The sequence below is a fragment of the Hyaena hyaena genome, unplaced genomic scaffold, assembly GCF_003009895.1.
Source record: "Hyaena hyaena isolate Hyena2069 unplaced genomic scaffold, ASM300989v1 scaffold_149, whole genome shotgun sequence".
In the NCBI taxonomy this organism is placed as follows: Eukaryota; Metazoa; Chordata; class Mammalia; order Carnivora; family Hyaenidae; genus Hyaena; species Hyaena hyaena.
In genome coordinates this window covers 2,027,760-2,044,170 of record NW_024080781.1, presented here as the reverse complement: position 1 = coordinate 2,044,170, position 16,411 = coordinate 2,027,760, and the positions used below count along the sequence as shown (strand labels likewise).

Genomic DNA, 16,411 nt, shown 5'->3' with positions numbered 1-16,411 from the left:
TATCTAATAGTAATAAAATTTTCCTAGTGGCAAAGTAGACTACGTGTTACTCTACTCTGTTTCATGCTTTGCAGTCTAATAAGATCATGAAGCAACTGTAAAGTGCTCCAGAATGATAGGTTTTTCCAAATATGCATTTTGGATTTCTCAAACCTAAATCCATATTGCTGTCTTACAAGGAAGTTTCTTATGAAGCACTTTCCCAATCGTTTAGAGCAGTCTTCAGGTCTTAATCATTTCATCAGTTCTTTGACAGCAAGGAAAAGCATACTTCTTTACTGTTGTTTAAGAATCGATTTTCCCCTTGCATTCAATTATTTTTAAATATACAAATAAATATAATATTGGATGTGATTTAATTTGTTTCAAAAATGGGCATTGTTACTATTTTCTTGTCCCATTTAACTGAAGCAACAACATTCTATATGATGAAAAAATCAAGACTATTCTGCTTCTTTTAATAAGAAGAACACTTTTTAATTAAACCTATGCTTTAAAAATATATTAATTATAATTCACGGAGATCTCATTAAATTTAACCCCATTTAAGATACAAAACAGATATTATTTATTAGAATACATAACACCCATAATGAAAATAATAAACATGCCTATTCACAGCATTTTGGGGATAGTGACTCTTGCTGGGACTGAGGGAATGGAAAGGGTTTAAGGAGGAGGTTTCCTTAGGTGTATCTATAATTTTTTCATCAAAAAAGAGGACAGACTGAAAGAACTGTTATACCTGGGTGCTAGAAAAATAATCATCTATTATATCGTCTTCTGTAATTGTAATTAAAATATTTTTAATTAGAAAAATAAAAACTAATTATGTGCAGCTGGTGCCATCATCAAGCTGGCTAAGACAAAGCCACAGACAGCTGATGAGGTGATTCCTGAAAGAAACCAGGCCCAGAAAGGAATCAGATGCTCCATAACCCAGTCATGCCAGGGTTATTTTTAGGCCAAGAATGTGTTCCAAGACATATATGCAACAGGACTGCACTTTCTTAATTCAATGTCTCTGGGCAAAAAATAAAGCCCTGGTTTTGGCAGTGTGTGCCTGCTTTTTAGACTTTTGTCTGGCTCTCTCCTGCTTTAGGAACTAGAACCTGATGAGAGGTGAGACTCATTAGAATACACATAAATTTCCAGTATATGGAATTTGCTTGACAAAGAGAAGGTATCAAGGGGTACAAACTTTTCTTCCTTTGGCCAGAGTTGACCTTTCTCAAACCTAGGGAAGAAATACCAACTGGAGACTTGAAGGAAAAATCTTTAAGAACTTACATTCTAGCAAATGCAGAAATGTGCAATTTACATAATATCACAATCTCTGGAATTCCTACGCGGTACTATATGTAAGATTTTCCAGGGCCTTCAGTGAAAAAAGGACACTTACTTCCACTATAGCTCCTGTGAATATGGTCTAGGGAATACAGACAAGATTCTGTACTTGGGCAAGCAATTGTAATTATAACTGAAATATGGGTCATGATGGGTAAAGCAGTACAATTATGGAGAGATGGGATATCAAGCGGGCATATCTTCCCATGCCTTATAGATTACTACAGAAAACATGGTCACCATCCCTCTAAACAAGTTGTCTAAATTCCCAATCAACTGATCTTTCTACTGAATTAGAGTTCAAATCCGATAGATGATTAAGCTTTCTAGTCACTTTTGTAACGTAACAGATTCCCTGCCTCCCTCCTAACCTGACCCCAGTTCTAATGCTCCCTTTTGAAATTTCAGCAGTATGGGTGGCCCCTGTATAGGGGAGAAGGGGAGATGGAGTGGAGTAGGAGTGGTATGTGTGTGTCTTTGGGTATACATCTGTGTGTGGGGTGTGCATATGGTATATGCTGTGTGCATGCTTGTAAGTTCCCAAGTGGATCTGAAACATTCTCTCCTTGGAGCTTGGATTAGACATACTTTACTTGGGCTTAATTACATACCTATGACACAATTCAGAGATTTACTTCACAAACATTCTTCATTATTAATGTATCAATGCACCATTTTCTTTTCCTAGAGATGGTACCTGGACCTGAGCAGAGGACTTAAGAAATTGCTGTTAAGAGGATAGTAAGTAGCTTCGGCATTTTGGAGTAGAAACTGGTCTTGATTCTTGGGGGAACTCTCTCATTTGTCTATAAGGAATTACTGTGTTCAGACTTTTAATTGTAAGAATGCGAGTTCTGCGAAAACAGGAGCTGTATCTATTACTTACCACTGTATCCCAAATACTTGGTAAAGTGTTTGGCACATGGTACAAACTCAGTAAATATTTGTTCAGGGCAAAGGACAATCAATGCAGAGGTAAACTTTGTTCTCAGAAAGCCCAGTAGCAATGAAGCACATAAATGCAGATGGTCAAGACTAAATCCATAATCCATCTGTGTCATGATATAAATAAAAGGCAGTCATCTTTGAGGCCTAAGGGCCTGAGGTTGTTTGTTATAGTGTGTTTGGCTATTCGTGTTAATGTTTTCCTTCCTTCAGATTAGGCTTTCAATAGAAAGTTTTGGAGCTCTGATGTGGCCCACAGAAAAAGGGAAAGAAAAGGAAATCTGAAGGGGAAGTCTAGGGAAAAGAAGCTGCCCCCAGCCTTGCTCCTCACCACCGCTGCCACCTCCCCACCCTACAGCCCTCTTTCCCTCCAAGCAACCTACAGGGCCTCAGGGGAAGTGTGGCCAGTAAGGAACACTCTCTAAGAAGCCTGACCTAGAATAGTGACTACTGAGGTAGTGTTAAGTTCTTGTCTACATTGTAATTCCTTAGGTGTCCTAAGCCTTAGTGAAAGCTGAGTTTAGGATTCAGAATTAGGTCTTACATGAACAGATATTTCTTCAAAGACATACAGATGGCCAGCAGATACATGAAAAGATGTTCATCATCACTTACCATCAGGGAAATGCAAATCAAAACTACAATGAGATATCACTTCACACTGTCAGAATGGCCAAAATCAACAACACAAGAAACAACAGGAGTTAGCAAAGATGTGGAGAAAAAGGAGCACTCATGCACTGTTGGTAGGAATGCAAACTGATGCAGAAACTGTGGAAAACAGTACAGATATTCCTCAAAAAATTAAAATAGAATTACCCTACAACTTAGCAATCATGCTACTGGCTATTTACCCAAAGAATACAAAAATACTAAATCACAGGGACATATGCACCTCTATGTTTACAGCAGCATTATTTACAATAGCAAAATTATAGAAGCACCCCAAGTGCCCACCAACTAATGAATGGATAAGAAGAGGTGATATATAATGGAATGTTATTCAGCCATTAAAAAAGAATAAAATCTGCCATTTTCAATGACATGGATGGAGCTAGAGAGTATTATGCAAAGTGAAATACGTCAGTCAGAAAAGACAAATACCATATGATTTCATTCATATATGGAATTTAAGAAATAAAACAATCAAATAGCAAAAAAAAAAAAAAAAGAAAAGTAAAACAAAGAAAAGAAAAGAAATAAAGAGGTAAACCAAGAAACAGACTCTTAACTATAGAGAACTGATGGTTACCAAAGGGAAGGTGGATGGGAAGATGGATTAAATAAGTGATGGGGATTAAGGAGTACCCTTGTGATGTGCTGGTGTTATATTGAAGTTTTGAATCACTACAATACACACCTGAAACTAATATAACAATGTACGTTAACAAACTGGAATTAAAATAAAAGCTTTTACAAAAGAAAACTGAAGGCTGAGAATGGGGAGCCACAGAAGCATGTAGGGGTTATATTCAGAGGCAGCAGAATAAAGAAAGCAAACAAAGGAGTCTAAAGCCATCACTAGAAATGGCCCTGCTAAACACAAATCTCAATGGATTCGAAAAATGAGGAACTTCTTCCGAAAGTACTTAATGAACACTAGCAGAGAGAAGAAAACTAAAATAACAGCTTTGAGCAGGAATTTGGAAAGAGGCCCTGGAATAAATATTTAGGGTCTTAAAGGAAAAGGTGTTATTTGGCAGTCTGAACAACTTGAAATTTGGAGTGAGCCCAATGATTGATATGAGGATCTGAGCCTATTCTCCTTCTTAGGTGAAGACTCTAAGCTATTAATTTAGTGTTTAATCATTCCATAAGCATTCAAGTATTTGCTAGTAGCAAAGCAGTGTATTGACTGAAAAGGGATAAAGATATATGTGCATATGCATATTTCTCTGTGTACATACGCACCTATCCTACACAGGTACTAAATGTATTTACACATACACACACACACACACACACACACACACACATATATATATATACATATACATAGTAAACATCATTTTATACCTATGATTCACCCTTATTAATGACTATATATTATGTCATAGTAATGTTTTCTTATTCATTCAGCCAATTTATGAATACGTATTGAATGCCTATAAATCAGTAAGAATGCATTCAGCTACAAGTAATAGAAAAGCTCAGTACAAAATGAGGCTTGCCTAAAAATGACTGAGAGCTCACTCTAAACAACAAGGTATCTGAGACTCGGGACCTCCTTTCTCTCAGTGGAAGGAGCTATACCCCACCTTGGGCCCCACAGGACTCATGGTTTGCTCCATCTCATAAACCTTAAGGCAGCTCTGTTCCCAGAAGACTCCTGTGACACCTGATAACCCCAAAGCTAAACAGCCTATGTATTATTATCCCACTGACAAGGCTGTTGTCAGTGATTGCACTCTGAGGAGAGGAAGAATGGAGACACACAGTGCATGTTGCAAAGAGTGCCAAGCCCCTGCATGTTTGCCAGCATGATGGGAAGATGGGGACGAGTCCTTCGTGGGAAGATGGGGACGAGTCCTTTGCTTCTTTTACCAAGTTTGGGTGTGTGGGTGTGGCTTCTGACAATGGTTCAGTGACGAGACTACACCAGGGCAAATGTTTCTGCTATTTTCTTGGCCTTTTCCTCATCCCTATTGCCCTGTGATTACAAGACACCTGTTACTTGCTATTTTGATTTGTAATTTTTTTAAATGTAGATATAGTGCATAGGCTGCAAATAGTACTCTTGTTGTGGACTGCAAAGGTTAAGTGCAAGCCCCTTTTTCCCTCCACTTGAAACAATTCATCAAGCCAACCAATGATTTTCACATTGCTGAATCAAATAATTCACAGTCCTCATTCCCGCTGACCACCAACATTTGACAGTTGATCTCACTCTGCTTTTTGAAACATTTTTTTTTTTCATTTGGTATCTAGGATAAAACTCTTCCTTGATTCTTCTCCTTCCTCATTGACTACTTCTTCCCAATCTCCTTTAGGGGTCCCTCCTAATCTTTCCAGCTTCTGAATGCTGGAGGGCCCAAAGACCCAATCCTAGAACTTTTCTCATTCTTTGGGTGATCTCATTCAGTTTCATAGCTTATTTCACTGACAGTTTTAAATTTCTCTCTCAAGTTCTTGAAACCCAGACTTATTTATCCATTTACCTTTTAACTTCCTAGTTAATACTTTAATAACAATCTCAAATTAATATGAATAAAACTGAACTCCTTATTCCTCAAACCTTACCTTTAAAACACTGCTCCTCCACAGACTTCCCCATAATAGTGGCAACATCCTTTGTAGAGTTATTCAAAGAAGAAATCTGTAGTTACTCTTGATTTTTCTTTTAATCTCTTCTATTCACTCTATCAAGAATCCTACTGGGTCTAGCTTTTGTTTATTATTATTACTCAAGTATGATTAACATGCAGTGCTATATTAATTTCAGATGTATAATATAATGATTCAATAATTCTTTATATTTCTCAGTGCTTATCAAGAAACGTATATTATTAATCCCTATTTTCTATTTCACCCACCCCACTACCCACTGCCCTTCTGGTGACCACCAATTTTTTCTCCATATTTAAGAGTTTTATTTTTTATTTGTCTTTATTTATTTGCTTTATTTCTTAAATTCCACATATGAGTGATATCATATGGTATTTGTCTTTCTCTAACTGATTTATTTCATTATACCCTTAGCATTTTACCCTCTAGGTCCATCCATGTTGTTGCAAATGGCAAAATTTCATGCTTTTTTATGGCTAAGTAACACTCCATTGTGTGTGTGTGTGTGTATATATATATATATATATATATATATATATATATATACACACCACATCTTCTTTATCCATTCATCTATTGATGGACACTTAGGTTGCTTCCACATCTTAGTTATTATAAATAGTGCTGCAATAAATATAGGGGTGCATATGTCTTTTAAAAACTAGTGTTCTAGTTTTCCTTGGGTAAATAAATACCCAGTAGTGGAATTACTAGATCATATGGTGATTCTACCTTCAATTTTTTGAGGAACCTCTATACTGTTTTCCACAGTGGCTATACCAATTTGCATTCCCACAAACAGTGCAAAACAATTCCATTTTCTCCACATCCTCACCAACATTTGTTATTTTTTATTATTGATTTTAGCCATTCTGACAGATATAAATTAATATCTGCATTTCTGTGATGATTGGTGATTTGAGTATCTCTTCATGTTCTTTTGGGCACCTACTGGCTCTGTTTCAACATAAATTCAGGATCTTTTACAACCTCAAATGCCACTACGCTGGTCTAAGGACTTATCATGCTCACCTGATTATTATAAGAGCCTCCTAACTATATTGCCAACTTCAGTTCTTGCTTCCTATATTCTATTCTCAACAGTGCCCAAAATGACTATTTTAAAATGTGTCAGATTATGAGCAAAAGATAAAGCCATCAAAATAGCTTAAAACTGCTACATGCTCTTATCTGCCCTCCTTGCCGTTCCTTCTAAAACAGAAGATTTTAAAGAGCTAGAAACCATCTATGACAACAGTTCAAGTTCAGGGGTTCTCAATATATGATGCACATTTCACTAATGGTAACAATTTACCTTATATTCCTAACCAAATATATCAGACATACCTCCTTCCCTCTGGCCTACTCTCTTATCTGCATGTACAGAATTTTAAGTATCAGGTCACTGGCAAAGTTCCCAATTCCAAAAGTGGTTCTCCAATTCCAGAAATGGGTTACTATTATTGCTATAAATATTTAACGATCTTCTACTGCCAATAAAAACAAGCTTTTAAGGTTTGAATATAAACAGCTTGGTCTATTCAATATTGACGTAAGGTCCATGTAATTTATTCCTCCTAACTACTTAAAAGGAATATACCTATTGATATGCCTATATTCTAATGCATATTGAAAAGCATAGTATGGCCAAATTAAGGTAAAAACCTCTCCAACTGGATGCATAGTTCTGTCTTTCTAATTCTATATGAATATTGTTCTTAATTTCTAAGGCTTCTTACTGTTGTTTCATTGCTAGAAGTTATGGCTTTAATCTAGGAACTATAACATCAGTTTACTATATTCAGGCATAACTAACCGCTGATCCAAATACTCATCTACTCTTTATAGCACTTAACTCCATATTTTAAAGTTTGCTGATGATTTCCACCATATTTCTACAGCCTTTAAGTCATGTGGTCCTGTATTCAAATTACTAATTAAATAATACTAACCTACACTTGACATAATGTATCTAATTCTAATTCATAGTCACTTTTCTCTGGTACTGCATAGGAAGCATGGTTCCAGTAGTATTCCACCCCAAAAGACTCCCTCACCTATTTATTGAACTACAAGGATGGTACCATTTAGAAACTCACCTTCTCATTTCTTTTTCATACATCCCTTCTGAAAGTTCTCATATCTTAAGAAAACTGTCCATTTTGAGCACTTATAAGCTAACATGACAGTAAAGCAATCTTTCAGGTTCTTTATAAACTGTTATCCAGCTTCTGCAGAGCTAAGAAAGAAGAAAGAAGTTGCCTTAAAGGGTCAGTGAGAGGGCACCAAAGACAAAGTTCTCTTACATCACAATTTTGCTTCACTTCCCCTTTACCCAGTAGTCTTTAAAATGGATCTCAATTGTGGTGTCGTGATCTGTTTACCCTCCATCATGGCTTTACTCTTGAATAAAGAGCAATCCAACTTCAACCAAATTAGGTTGCCTAACAGCATATGATTCTGAATCATTTTCCCATCTCTGACACTGAAATAATCTGGCTTTATTGCTTTTTCTCAAAACTTTGCAATGAAAAGTCATTTAACCACGGGGCATTTACTACCCAACAACCACACCCTAGGCCATACCCATAAGCAGCTTCAAGGGGATCCTGGGGCTTCCCAAGAGGGGGCTGAGGGGGTGGATGGCCACCGTGGTATAACAAAGATCACTGGCTTGGAAGTCAAAAAACCCTTAGCTTGAATCACAGCTCTGCCATTTACCATCTCTCTGAATCAGGGCAACTCACTTAACCTCTCTGAACTTCAGTTGTTCCATCTAAAACCTGGACATAATATAGTCCATCTCACCAAACTTTTTCCAAGAATGACATGTGAGAATACTTAGCAGAAGGAACACTAATAAAGGGAAGGCACTCCATAAAATTGTTTATTTTTAAGTTAGACACAGCCTGTTTTTCCTCTTTGGTGGTAGGATAAAGAGCCTTGAATAATTTAGAGTAATCTCTTTTCCTTATGACCCAAGATTTTCCCAAGATTCTGGAGCCTAAACCCCAGGTTTACATGTGCATGCTTCTGAGGCTACAGCACTCAAACACCAAATGCTTAATTTCAAGAAAACAAAGCAATTTCTACTTCTAAAACCACCTCCAATAACAACTCAAATTCTAAAATTCCACAATTTGAAATTAATTTTTTAATTATTTATTTTGGTGCTACCTATGGACAGCATAAATGTTCCTGATGGAAATAACAACTTAATTTTATCTGTCATTTACATTTCAGTAGGAATGACTTCATGTGATAATATTTTACGAGACCAAATATATCCAAGAAAAAAAGAGCCATGCAAATACAGTCTCTGCATGGCTCCTACAAGAAAAAAAGTCATGTAGAAAGGGAATCTGTTGGTTCTCTAAGCGCTCACTCCCTGTGTGGAGGAAGCAAAACTCCCAAACAGGAATAGGATGCTGAACTTGGAGATGAGTTTCCAGATCAGACAAAGCCCTCCTAGTCCTAAATAGGAAATGGCTTTACACTAGGGTTACCAGCTTCAGCAAATAAAAAGGCCAGACACTCAGTGACATTTGAATTTCAGATAAATGACCAATATTTTTTTATTTAAATGAAATATAACTATACTTCCTAGTATACTTATTCATTGTTTTTCTGAAAACCCAGTTATACTAGGTATCCTGTATTTTAAGGCAACCCTACTTTATTCCCTTGAAAGGTCATCGGACAGTAGAATCTTCAGATTTTCCAGAACTCGGCTATTAAATAACACACAGAAAGATGTGATAGCTGACACTGTCACTGTGAAAGAAAGGTTGTAAAATGAGATTTACTATCCATAGAGAACAGGCACTTTTTGGGCCCTTCCTTCTCAGAGACAGACAGTACACTGAAGCTGTGTTTCTTTATTCATTCATGTATTCAGTTATGGTAGATTGTATACTTACTGGGAAGCCAACATACACCAGCATTGTGCTTGTCCTGGAAATAAGTGATGAACTAGTCAAACACCATGCATGCCCCAACAAAGCTTCCAGTCTACTGGAGGGCTTAGGCACTAAGGAGTAATCCTCAAATTTAATAACAATAATTATAACTGTTACTAGTGCTATGAGCTAAGACCTGAGAAAGAAAATGCATGACTTCAGCTTATTCATTCATCTCATTTGTATGTGGTTCTGTACCAGGTAATGTCAGACACATAAAGATGAGGAAAAAGTATGCCTTACTTTAAAGATCTAGTAGGGAAGACTTACACAGACATAATATTAAATATGGCCAATTATGGTAGGCTATAATATAGACACTCCTGTGTCTGTAGCAAGAAATGTAGCTGCTTCTTTATACCAGAGTACTTTATTTGCCCCTTGGGAGGAAAATGGAAGTTCACATTCCTTTTAGTATTTATTCAACAGGTATCAAAAACACTCTTCAAACAAGATTAATATTTGCACTACTGATAATTCTATTATTTAAATGCCTATGTCAAAAGCAATTTCTAAAAACTGAGGTTATGTCATTGCTTCCTTCCTATTTGACAACCTTACAGTCTTAGCTTGGGCTGCTATAACAAACATACTATAGACTGAGTAGCTTCAACAAAAGACATTTATTTCTCACAATTTGGGAACTGACACCAGAGTGTCAGGATGGTTGGGTTCTCACTGAAGAAGTCCCTCTTACTGGTTTACAGATGGTCATCTTTTCATTGTATCCCCTCACATGGTGGAGTGAGTGAGAAAATGGGGGAAAAAACATTGCTCTCTCTTCTTTTAAGGTCACTATTCCCATTCATGACCTAATTACCTCCCAAAGGCCTCACTTCCTAATACCATCATACTGTGGATTAGGATTTCAACATATGAATTCTGAGGGACACAAATACTTAGTCTATAGAACTAACCAATAGACTTAATTATTTCATTATTTGCTCTTAATTTTTATCTTTGTCCCCTCTTTGGAGGAGTTTCCATATAAATTTAGTTTGGAGGGAAGCTGCACAAAAGCTTTGGATTCATTTTGAATTTTGTTTGTTATGTCATGTGGTCAAGGATAATCTATTAATCTGTTATAAGCCATTTCTATGAATTTTGCTGCCAATAAAAGGATGAAATATCCTTCTCTGTATCTAAAATAAATGACTACAACTATGTAACAACTAATATTAATTAGATAAAATTTCTGGGGAAAAATTAACATATTTGGCAAAGACTTTTTCCCCCCACTCATTTACGACCTAATATGGTAACTATAACTCAGAAAAACACACAGGTCTTTCTCACATACAAAATATATGATAGTAACTCTAGAATGAATATATAGCTCCTAAGAATAAAGGCTACTTTATGAAAATCCAATCTTTTCTTTAAAATAATTTTTTTCATCCATCATGCAAAATAAACAGGATGATAAAACACAGTTCTGTGGACAGCTGCCTTTTATACAAGTGCATAAAAGTTAACAAAAGCAAACTTTGTCTTCTCCCTAGGCCCCTCTGTTTCCATTTTTTCTCCTCTTAGTATTAGTCTCCCCATTCCTTTCTACTTATCGTTGTACCCTTTCTAGCCCTGTTGTTTTCCAACAACACAAAACAAAACATGAAAAAGATCTGATGAACATTTACAGTTACCTACTGATTAGTAATTACTCTTTAATTAAAAATACATTCAAACTAATAAGCTATCTCATTGAGAACTCAAGTTTTTCAAGTTCTAAAGGAAAAAACATATGTTCTCTTTAAATCTGGCCTTTCAACATTGATATCAAAATAAGCAGTAATTAAATTTTGCCCTCATCTAAGATAGCCAAAGACTTTCCCATCCTGATGCAGTTCTGAATTTCCTTGTTTTCAAGTTTTGCCTTTTAGCTAATGGCACCACATAGGCAGCCCATCATTTATGTCAGTGATCCAGAAATCATTCTTGAGTGGTAACTATCTCTTATTCTTATTGTTTCTGTTATCTACTCTTGTGTAAAAAAACTTCCCAAAAGGGGGTGCTTAGGTGGCTCAGTTAAGCTCAGGTTTTGGCTCTTGGTTTTGGCTCAGGTCATTATCTGACAATTTGTGAGTTTGAGCCCCACATTAGGCTCTGTGCTGACAGTGGAGAACCTGATTAGGATTCTCTCTCTCTCCCTCTTTCTGCCCCTCCCCTTCTCATCCTCTCTAAATAAATAAATAAATACCTCCCCAAAAGTTAGTTGCTAGAAGTAACAAAGATCTGTAATTTCTCATGACTCCATGGGTAAGTTGGGCAGTTCCTCTAGTGATTTCTTCAGAGTTCACTGTTGAGGCAGCTTCCAGTGGAAAGTTTCAGATAGAATGTTCCTTTTTTTTTTTTTTTTTTTAAATGTTTTATTTATTTCTAGGAGAGAGAGAGACACAGCGTGAGCAGGGGAGGGTCAGAGAGAGAGGGAGTCACAGACTCTGAAACAGGCTCCAGGCTCTGAGCTGGCAGTCAGCACAGGGCCCGACGCGGGGCTCGAACCCACGAACCGTGAGATCATGACCCAAGCGAAAGTCGGACGCTTAACCGACTAAGCCACCCAGGCACCCCAGATAGAATGTTCCTTAATCCAATGGATAATGCTGGCTATCAGCGGGGTGCCCAGAATCTCCTTTTCCTCTGATCCTCCTATCTGCTAGACTGACTTCTTTACCTGGCCGTCTCAGAAAGCCTTCCATAGGCCAAAAGCAGAAGCTTCAAGCTCAGAAGTCACATAACATTACTTCTACAATGTGCTTTGTTTATTTTTCATAGCACTTAATATCACATTATGTAATTTAGAGATGTACATTTGCAGACTTATGTATTTCTGTCTCTTTGACTAGAATGCAACTTTGTGAGAACAGAATCCCAAGCATCTACAACACCGTCTGGCACAAAATAGGAGCTCTATGATTAATTACTGAATGAATATAAGAATGTATCTTCTTCCTTTGTCACCAGGTCCTGCCAATTCAGTATGCTAAGAGACAATTACCAGATTTCCATTCATTCACTCTCACAGGGATACTATAATGGCCTTCTAAACCATCTTCCCTGATCAGGCAGTCTACCCTCCATGTAAATAGGAGGGTTAAATCTGAATAAGAGGTCTGATCATAGTATTTCTCTGCTTCACAACTTCAGTGGCTCCCTCACTGTTAATAGAATAACATCTCAAATGCTCACCATGAAATTCAGAGCCTATGTGACATGATCTGAATCTCCCTTTCCTGCCCCCATTCCTCAGCAACAACCCCCTCCAACCCACAAATCTTGCTTCCAATGTGCATTGATCTAATCCCTGTTTTCTCTTCACTAAATTCTCCAGGTTTTTAAAATATAATTTGCACCTTACCTTTTCTGGCTGACAAACTCTTGCCCATCTTCAAGATCTAGCATTTTCATTACTTCTCCACTGGAAACTTATTCAACATTCCATTTACCCTACGTTTTCTAAAAATTCTGACCCAACCTAAATAAATTATTTTATTATAATTGTTTCCTTATATATCTGTCCCTCTCCCTCAAGAAACCATTATCTCCTGTGTCTTTTCTTTCTCAAAATGTCTCTACTATATTCTAGGCATTGCTTAGCACAAAGCATGTGTTAAATACATGTTGGTTGAATGAACTGTCCCAAAAATAGATTGGAAGGTAGATTTAGAGCAGGATTAATGACTCGATGAAGCTCACTACATCCCAGGGTAACTTCAGACCCAAAACCAGACTAGACACAAGCATTATGAACAAAGAGGGCTGGAGAGAGAACATATCCTAGGCTTCTGACATTTGGTTTGAAGCTTTAGGCTTCCTCTTTTTAGGCAGCCTCATTAGAAGGCCAGTTCACAAACACTAACTGCTAAGATGTGATTTGCTATAAACACATACAAATAAGAAATTGCAGGAAAATCTGAAAGGTTTTGTTCCAGATGTGACAAGGTAATGAACTTGAAGTAACTGAACTGAAGTAAATAAACAATTCTCACCCAGAAAAATTTTTCCTAGCTAAGGACAATCAAATACCTGAAGAAGCAGTGTATATATTTTTTTGTTCAATGAAATACTGAAGTTTTTCTTCTTATACACTGATACTGAGAACATTTTTAGAAACATTAACATTAGTTCCCACCACACAATAACTTTTCTTATAACCCCCTATCTTGACATTTTTACTAGGGAGTGAGTCAAATATCCTGACCACCTAATCCATGATATTTCCACCATAGAGGTAGAAGCTTGCACTACATAAGATGCTCCAGCTGGTGGGCCTCAGGAAAGGCACTTCTATCGGGAATATTCTATCATATCCCTTATCTCAAGACTTCATGTTAGCAGGAGAGCTGAAAACAGATCATTCTACCCTTGAATATTTTTCCCTAGTCAAGGACTATCAGCTCCCAAGAGAGCAGTTTGTATATTTTTGCTCAATGAAACACTGAAACTTTTTTCTTGTACACTAATGTTGAGAACTATTTTGGAAACATATCAACTAGTATTGACCTTGTAAGTACTGAGTTCCTTTTTGGCTCTGATTACATCTTTGGAGTTATAAAAGAAGGAACATTCTTTCTTTCTTCAGCAAGCATATAATTAAATGTGGAAAGTTAAACATGGTTCATTTTTCTAAAGAAAATGTATTTAATCAGCATGTCTTTTGGCCTTTATTGATCAGAGTTGAGGGACTCCAAATAATATTGACTAATGCCAATCAAGCCCTTTCTGCTCTAAATTTACACTATCTCTCCTCCTTCTAGACTGATACTTAAGGTGACTAAAAATACCACTATTATCTGGAGATGTGATATGGGCACACTGCTAATCTGACCTCATTATTACTTTAGTCCTAAATATGGCAGAGATGAGGCTCATGTACACTTATCACCTCCTCTTGAATTCATGGCCTCATTGCTAATCCATCTCACCATTCTTCCACACTGAATCCAGATTAGACTCAAGAATCCTTTTTAATCAAATGCTTTTAGTACTCATAACCTAGTGAAGAGATCCAGCATGTGAGGCTTTTAAAAATGGGGGCGCCAGGGTGGCTCAGTCAGTTGAGCTTCAGACTTCAGCTCAGGTCATGATCTCACAGTTTGTGGGTTTGAACCCTGCATCAGGTTCTGTTCTGACAGTTTGGAGCCTGGAGCTTGCTTCAAATTCTGTGTCTCCTTCTCTATATGACTTTCCCCACTCACACTCACACTCTGTCTCTCTCTCTCTCTCTCTCAAAAATAAATAAACATTTAAAATTTTAAAAATAAAAACAACAAAACACAACAACCAACTATCAAAACACAAAAGCAGAAGGCAATAAGCTCTTTGACATTGGTCTTAACAATTATATATAAATATATGAGTTATATACATATTATATATATGAATTAATACCAGAAGCTAAAATAAATAAGCCATCAACAAAATTAAAAATGTAACCTATAGAATGAAGAAAAAAATGTGTGCAAACCACATATTTGATAAGGAAGTAATATCCAAAATATACAAGGAACTCATAAAACAAAATAGCAAAACCTCAAATAACCCAATTTAAAAATGGGCAAAGGATCAGAATAGACTTTTTACAAAGAAGACATACAAATAGCCAGCAGGTACTGAACATTACTAACCATCAAGGAAATGCAAATCAAGGCCACAATGAAACACCACCTCACATCTTTTACGAAGTTTATTATCAAAAAGACAAGTAATAACAAATGCTAATAAAAATGTGGAGAAAAGGGCTGTATGCCATTGATGGAAATGTAAACTGGTATACCCACTATGGAAACAGTAATGAGGTTCCTCAACTTCCATATGATTCAGCAATCTCACTTATGTATGGGTCTATGGCTGAAGGAAATGAAATTATCTTAAAGAGATATTTGTACTCATATATTCATTACAGCATTATTCACAACAGTCAAGGAATGAAAACAACCTCAGTCTCTGTCAATAGATGAATAGATAAATAAACTGTGATATCTATCTATCTATCTATCTACCTACCTACTTATCTCCCTATCTATCCACATATATACAATGAAATGTCATTCAGCCTTGGAAAAGAAAATCATACCATTTGCAACAGCATAGATGAAGTAGAAGGGAATAAGTGAAATAAGTCAGACAAATAAGACTAATACTTCAAGGAAAAAAACAAAGAGTGAAACTCAGAATGAGAGAGGAGATTGGTGGCTGCCACGGGCTGGATAGGCTGTGGGGGTTGGGTGGGGGAAAAAGGAAATAGGAAGGGTACAAACTTTCAGTTGTAAGAAAAATAAGACTTCAGGACCCAATGCATAACTTCATGACTATAGCTGATAACAATGTATTGTATAATTAAAATATGCTAGGAGACTAGGATTTAAGTGTTCTTGCAAAACAAACCAAAAAAAAAAGGTAAATGTGTGTTAATTTACTCAATAGTGGGAATCCTTTTATGATATATACATATATCAAATCTTCACATGTACATTAAATATATTACAATTTTATTTGTCAATTATACCTCAATAAATTGAAAACAAAAGCAGAAATAGAAAGTCTTGAATGAAGCCTCACCAAAGGTTTTAATAAACTTGAGGGAAACCTGACTAAAAAAGATGAGGCAGGTTGAGGAAGGGTAAAACAGAAGTCAGAAATATAAAATTTGCTGATGATTATTTACCATGATCTAACAAGGAGAGACCCTGAATCTGGCATTACTAGAGACGTGTTCTCAAGTGGGATGCAAGGATAGTTCATTAAGCTCTATCAGAACATGGATGAAACAGTTCTCTAAATTATCCAACACCATTGATCTGATCTAGCTTGGCAACCACCAAGCAACTTTCTAATTACAGCTTCTCAGCTCAGACATGGGTAAGAGTGTTCTTTGG

The 16,411-nt window shown here is 36.6% G+C and overlaps 1 long non-coding RNA gene across 3 annotated transcripts in view; it reads left to right on the top strand.

Annotated features, from left to right (window-relative positions):
• The window catches only part of LOC120236223, an 80,426-nt gene that overhangs the window by 33,297 nt on the left and 30,718 nt on the right, over positions 1 to 16,411 (top strand). For all 3 annotated transcript variants that reach the window (XR_005529605.1, XR_005529607.1, XR_005529606.1), the window contains one exon: positions 2,036 to 2,088. This is a non-coding gene — a long non-coding RNA (uncharacterized LOC120236223). The remainder of the gene's footprint in view (positions 1 to 2,035; positions 2,089 to 16,411) is intronic.